Source organism: Sinocyclocheilus rhinocerous, unplaced genomic scaffold (genome assembly GCF_001515625.1).
Source record: "Sinocyclocheilus rhinocerous isolate Xijiao unplaced genomic scaffold, SAMN03320098_v1.1 scaffold1613, whole genome shotgun sequence".
Lineage (NCBI taxonomy): Eukaryota > Metazoa > Chordata > Actinopteri > Cypriniformes > Cyprinidae > Sinocyclocheilus > Sinocyclocheilus rhinocerous.
The window spans coordinates 251,715-258,471 of record NW_015640045.1 but is presented as its reverse complement, the minus strand read 5'-3'; the positions used below and the strand labels follow the sequence as shown (position 1 = coordinate 258,471).

General features: G+C 35.0%; 2 non-coding genes across 2 annotated transcripts; both read right to left on the bottom strand.

Annotated features, from left to right (window-relative positions):
- Positions 1–105: 105 nt before the first annotated feature.
- On the bottom strand, positions 106–179 carry trnas-cga (transfer RNA serine (anticodon CGA)). The gene has a single exon. It is a non-coding gene; the product is annotated as a tRNA-Ser (tRNA).
- A 371-nt stretch (positions 180–550) lies between these two features.
- trnat-cgu (transfer RNA threonine (anticodon CGU)) lies at positions 551–624 on the bottom strand. Its single transcript has one exon. It is a non-coding gene; the product is annotated as a tRNA-Thr (tRNA).
- Between the last annotated feature and the right edge of the window lie 6,133 nt (positions 625–6,757).

Here is a 6,757-nt window from a genome sequence, read left to right as displayed (position 1 = left end):
GGCAGTTTGCTAACGGAACCGCCTGCTGCATTTGCACATATCGCTACCCCTAATCGGAGTCCGATCTCAGAAAAGCGTGCTCTTCACGCATGCAAACACTGCCGAAGGCACCGCTAGGATTCGAACCCGAGATCTCCTGTTTTCGAGACAGGCGCTTTAACCAACTAAGCCACTGCACCTAAAGACACGCACAGCCTCCGGGAGAGCGGCTCAGATGATCGAGTTATCCAGCGGTGAAGCCAATGGTCCACGCGCCTGGCCCTGGACAGCTTAAAACAGCTTATTTACAACTTTCTTTTGCCGGAATGCAACAATGTGCAGTATAAGGCTTAACAAAAAGCCAAATGACTCGTCCTTGGTGGGACTCGAACCCACAACCTTTGAATGGCCTCATCAGGCAATCTAGAATTCTAGCCACAACCGTGTTTTTTGGCAGATAAGATGGGGCAGTTTACTAACGGAACCGCCTGCTGCCTTTGCACTCCTCGCTACCCCTGTTCGGAGTCCGATCTCAGAAAAGCATGCTCTTGACGCATGCGAGCACTGCCAAAGGCACCGCTGGGATTCGAACCCAGGATCTCCTGTTTACGAGACAGGTGCTTTAACCAACTAAGCCACGGCACCAAAAGACACGCACAGCCTCCGTGAGGGCGGCTCAGAGGATCGAGCCTTCCAGCGGTGAAGCCAATGGTCTGCGGACCTGGCCCTGGACAGCTTAAAACAGCTTATTTACAACTTTCTGTTGCCGGAGTGCAACAATGTGCAGTATAAGGCTTAACAAAAAGCCAAATGACACGACTCTGGTGGGACTCGAACCCACAACCTTTGAATCAGAATACAGTGACAGAACAAAAAAACACAGATAATAATAAATAAAAATAAATAAAAAATAGAACAAGTAAAATAAGGAATAAAAAATATACAAATCGACAATTGTATGTACAGGTATAGAACAATAGACAGTTGTATGTACAGGTATATTATGTGCAAATTGAAATGTAGACTGAGTATGTGTGTTAGATAAATAAGTGTATGAAGTGGAAGAGGCACATGAAAATTTCTCCTCTGGGTTTGTGCCTGACCAATGCTGAGAGGTCACACGCGCTGTGGGCAGGAAGATGCATTAGCCCAGGCCATCATTCTTCGGCAGAAGCTGAGGGGTGGTTTGCAAATGAAACAGCCTACTGGCCTTGCGCTCGTCTGCAACCCCTTTGCATTCCGTTCTCGGAAAGAAAAGCTGGGCTCCCCTAGGAGGAGCCCGTGCTCTTCCAAAAGGCACCACTGGGATTCGAACCCAGGATCATCCCAGTACTAACCAGGCCTGACCCTGCTTAGCTTCCACAATCAGACGAGATTTTTTTTAAAATTTTTTTCCATATTAGGGATACAACAATATATTATAATATTCCATACAACAATACAACAATTCTTGATTCAACATATACAAGTATCCATTTCTGGAGAGTCCACATTAAATTTTCTTAAAATGTCTCGTACATCTTTTGTAAAAATAGTATTAAACAGTTTCATGTCATTCTTCAACTTAAAAAAAATCATACAAGGTTTGTATGTAATCCTCAATTTCTGCTTTAAAATACAGCCACAAGTCCAAGACATAATTCTTGTTTTTTGCAATATTTCTTCTCTTCCATATTACTTTTTTTTGCTAGAATTAAGAGTAGATTAATAACTTGTTTATTTTGACATTTTTAGAGTTATATTCCATCTAATATGTTTTTTGGTTTTCCTTAAATCACAAACAAACTCTTTTAAAACTCCAAAAAAATTTACCCAATCTTTCACAAAATAAAAACAGGTGCAAAAGACCTTCATCTTCTATTTTACAAACTTTACATATTGCATCTTCCTCCATTCCAATCTTACACAACCTCATTTCAGTAAACATCACATTTTGTCTTATGAAATAATCCAAACATTCAAGTTCTGTCTAAAAACTTTTATCTCATATTCTTCCAAATGTATCTTTCCTCAACTTCATTGAAGTGTCTTAACCAGAATTGGTTTGCAATAGGTTTTTTAAAAACAGATTTTACAAAAAAATGATAAAACTTTTTAACAGTACATAAATAAAAAAACATCAATTTTTCTCCTCTTTTCAAAAACACGTCAATTCTGCTTTCAGTTTTCTCCTCATTCTGAATCTCCTTAATCCATTCTTTAGGTATTGCCTTCTTTACTTCTTCATATTGTTTTTTTAGAATGTTTACATTATATTCTTCCTTCCTTATAGCTTCCTCCATAGCATCAATCATCACTTGTATAGGTAAAAAAAACCTTCTTTGTACTCGTATAACACATCTCTTACTTTTAAAAACCCCACTTCAATCCACTTATTTAAATAAATCTCTTTTCCTTGTGAAACAATATTCTTATTTAAAAACAAAGGTTGGTTTAAAATAATTTATCTTCCATGTGGTTTAAACTCAATTTCTGATAGTAAAGAACTCCAAGCACTTAAAACTTCCTTATAGAAGTCTGGTATTCTCTGCAGCATCCAATCCTTTAATTTCATCCATAAAATATTATTTCCTGTCTTCAAATTCCCACATATGTTTAAATAATGTGTCATTGTTATTTTCCATTCACTTTTGTTTTCCTCATCCAAATACTTTTTGACTGTTTTGACTCTCATTCTTTTTTTCTTTTGCTCAATATCTACTAGATATTTTTTGGATAAAGATTTGTTCGTTTACATACATATTTATGAAACGCTATTACAGAATTTTTCTTAGTGACATCCAATGGAATATTTTATTAAAAGATAACGCAGAGGACTGTTTGAGTAACACTCTGTCAAGTGTTCGCCCAACTACCGGAAACCTGTAACTTTATTATAATTATTTAAAAATACATATAAGCTTCATGTCTGACACTTTTGTAACCGACTAAAAACTAATTTTTAAGCTAAACAAACATTTACAATCGTGAAAAATTAAGAGAATTAAGATATGTAAAAAAACTGCTGGCCGAATGTTTTCTTAAAGAAGAACAGCCAGACATGACAACGTGCGATTGCAGTTGAACCTGTTTCCTGGAACAAAACTAAAAGGCAATCGCCTAAAACACAAAGACTGAATAAAACGGACTGAATCATCGCTTTCGCTTAAAACAACTGTGATTTATTAAAGTCGTGTTTAGAGACGCGTACAAAGAAAATAGTGTTTCCACACCATCTTCAACTTGTAATGTGTAACTTTATGTGCTCTATATGAAATAGATGTACATGTAACAGAGAAATAGTAAGATTGAGGCTAGGTACTTGATATACTGATACATACTTCTGTTGTGCTAACATATTTCCTGTATAAAGGACTATGTCTATAACCTTTTCAAAGGGGGATGTGGTATAATGCTATGGTACTTAATTGCGATCACATTACAACAAGGTGTGCCATAGTCCCTCTAGCAAATCTGCCAAAAGTGGACAAAACTGAAAAAATTTAGCACGCGGTAGATGCTTATGCTTATGACCGATGGGAAGTACACGCAGTCCTACGCTTTAATGTCAAGCGGAAATGTTGAAAGAAACAAGTACGACAAATAAATAAATTTGAACATCGTCATCAGCTATCTGAACAAGAGGTCTAGATGTAGTGGTGTAAGAAAAAAAGTAATTTAAAACAACATTTACAAAAAATATATTTTTGCTCTCACAAAATCCCTTTATATTTTGTGGCTGTAGCCTTTTCAAGAGCGTGGCACTTTTAACAACCTCAAACTTTACTGAATGTGTAGCTTTGAGCTCAATGGTGAGATATGTTCCAGTTGTAATAGTTGTATGTGTAAATCAGCAACCCTTACTTTTTGTGTTGACGGTTCATCGTATTTATATGGAGATGGATAATTGTCCAAAAAGTAATACCAATTTAGTCAAACACTCTCAAGTAGACAGTAATTTTCTGAATTTATTTCTATAAACATTGAATGCTGAAGGATCTCAGAAAGAAGGCCTCACATAAAGGCATATAAAGTCCAACAAACAAAATGTGTACAGCGTCATCCGTAATCCTGATCATCTGCTTTAGTAAAATGTCAGTCACAGTAGATTAAGAGAGGTTTTTCTGTATTCTGTATGCGATATGGTTTTCTTATATCATGTAAACACTTTCTGAGGTGTCCTGAATTTACAACTGTACCCCCATAGATCTTGTTTGGATATTATCTTTGGGGTCTGTAGGGGAAAGTATGGATGATAAGGTTCATTCTATATCTATTCTATATGTAAGTCAAAAATAATAACCTAAGAAAATGGTTAAAAACAGTTGAAACAAGCTCGACTGATACAACTCTTTAATTTCATGTTGGATGTTGAAAAATCCACATTCGGATGCATTAGAAAAAGTATTAGAAAGGCATGAAGCCATGATACACGAGCAAAAATATTGAATAAAATATGATGAATGAATGTAAAATATGTTTTCTTTGTACGGTTAAGAAGCTTCATCTAGACCCCCGAATTATTTAGACCCCCCAAAAAGGCCAGTTCCACTCGGATAATGAACACCTTGGGGAAAAATCATTTGAAATGTAGGTTTGTCAAAAAGAAAGAATAATATTTTATCTGGTTTAGTTGTATTTAAAAATAAATAAATAAAATAAATAAATAAAATTCCTTTCTTAAAAACATTGTGTCAAACTTATTTTGTAGCCTGATTCTCGTCTTGTCGTGTATTGACCACATATTTATCAGACTTATAAAAGCAGTGTGAACCTTCGTAGAAGTATTAAAGTAAATCGTATAAAACAAAGAGATCCGATGAATGACTTTGTTATAACACAACGGATATGAAACTACATTTGGTAACCTTTTATTCAAGCCTTAAAGCAAGTTTATGAAACTAATTTACATATGCCAATCTGAACTGTTGACCTTCCTGAATGACATCATTGTGTGTGTGTGTGTGTGTGTGTGTGTGTGGATCTGTTTGGATTCTTTTTAAAATAATCCCATTTTAAAAACACTGCAACCACATTTGACAACATGATTTCTTTTGTAATATAAAGTTTGGACTTATATTTACTAGGAATTGAATTTAAATTGAATCTTTGTAAAAATAAGAAAAGTAAAATCATATACACGAAACACGAGCCACCTTAAAATGTAACATAGTACATAGGTTTTAACAACGTACTGTAGGTATTTTCTACCGCAGGACATCAGGAGTCTGGTGTGGTGTACACTATTTCATTTAGCTTGATCTGTGCTTTTTAAGCGCAGTTAAATATTCTCAGGAGCCCCTGTGACCCCAGAAGTCCCTCACGTGTGTTCTTTCATTCAAGCACGGTTTACAACTCCAAAAAGTCAGTGGGTATCCAAAGAATGTCTTTTCTCTGTACCAGCCTTTTGTCCCACAAGTTGTTGATTGAACAAACATTTTAAATGAACTGGAATGTTATGGATGTGCAAAGGGCTAGCTGGTAAAGTCATAAATGTACTCTTCAAATACTGTTTGTGTGACCATCAGGCAAGATGTTACATCAACATATGGTCTGTCTACATATATTTCCGAGTATATTTTCAGCTAAGGGTATGTTTCACCCAGATATTTATCACATTGATAAAGAGTGTTCAAAAAAGTCTGATATAGAACAATAAGTGCAGAACTAGATATTAGCAACAGGATGTCAGATATTGAACGCAGGTTCACCCTAGGAATACTCTAAGATATGGACACTTTTTATTTAGCCTTTTAAGCAGGAATATGTTTTGAAATAAACAAAACTAAGTACAAAATTATTTTAAAATGATAAACTAAGTTTTGAACATACAATGTTGAATAAAAAAAAAAATACAATTTAGGTTACGCAAATAAGTAAAATGTTTAATTTAATTCTTTTGAGATCTCGTCTAAACAATATTTTAATTTTGAAAGATCTTATTTACACTCTTAAGATTAGGATTTAATAATAATAATTTTTATAAGATGAAGACGTTCACTATGAAAAAGGGATAGAGGCCAGAATCAGAATTTAAGCGAATATCATTTATTATCTTAATGAGCGCTGTCTCTGTGCTGTGATGCTGTCGGAAACCAGATTGAAAATTGTCCAGGTATCTAATTGAGTTTAAGCTGATTAAAAACTACCTTTTCAATAATCTTGCCTATAAAAAAATGGAATATTTGATATCGGGCTGTAGTTGCTCAATATGGTGCTATCAAGACTGCTCTTTTTCAGGAGGGGCTTAACAACTGCAGTTTTCAGGGAGTTTGGAAAAGTCCCAGAAAGTAGTGAAGCGTTCACCAATTCTAAGAGATCTGCTTCTAAACAGTTAAACACAGTTTTGAAAAAAAAAAAAAAGATGTGGGGAATGTGTCAAGATAGCAGGTGATGTACTATTTCTTCCAAAATTTTGCTATTGTTGTTTGTATACGAGTCATGTTTAAGTTGCTCTTTATAAGGTTTGAGAAGAAGGTCCGTCTAGCTGTGGCTAGTTCCACACTGAAAGCATGAAGACTGTCTTTATAGATGCTATACTCTTTACTGTTGTTGAATTTCTCCAGGGTGATTGTTAATTTGTTTTGTTTCATCATAAACTAGGTAAGTAGGGACTTGTAATAATATGTTGAACATCTGATAAGTCGGTCAATCACAAATCAAGAGTTATATATTACTGCTGGTACTATAATTAATTTTCTTCAGTGGTTGTACTTGTTGTTAGAATTTTTCAAATTGGATCCTGGTTTATTTTATGATCATACCGTTGTTTGTCAAACTAGTCTTAAGTGATATTGAT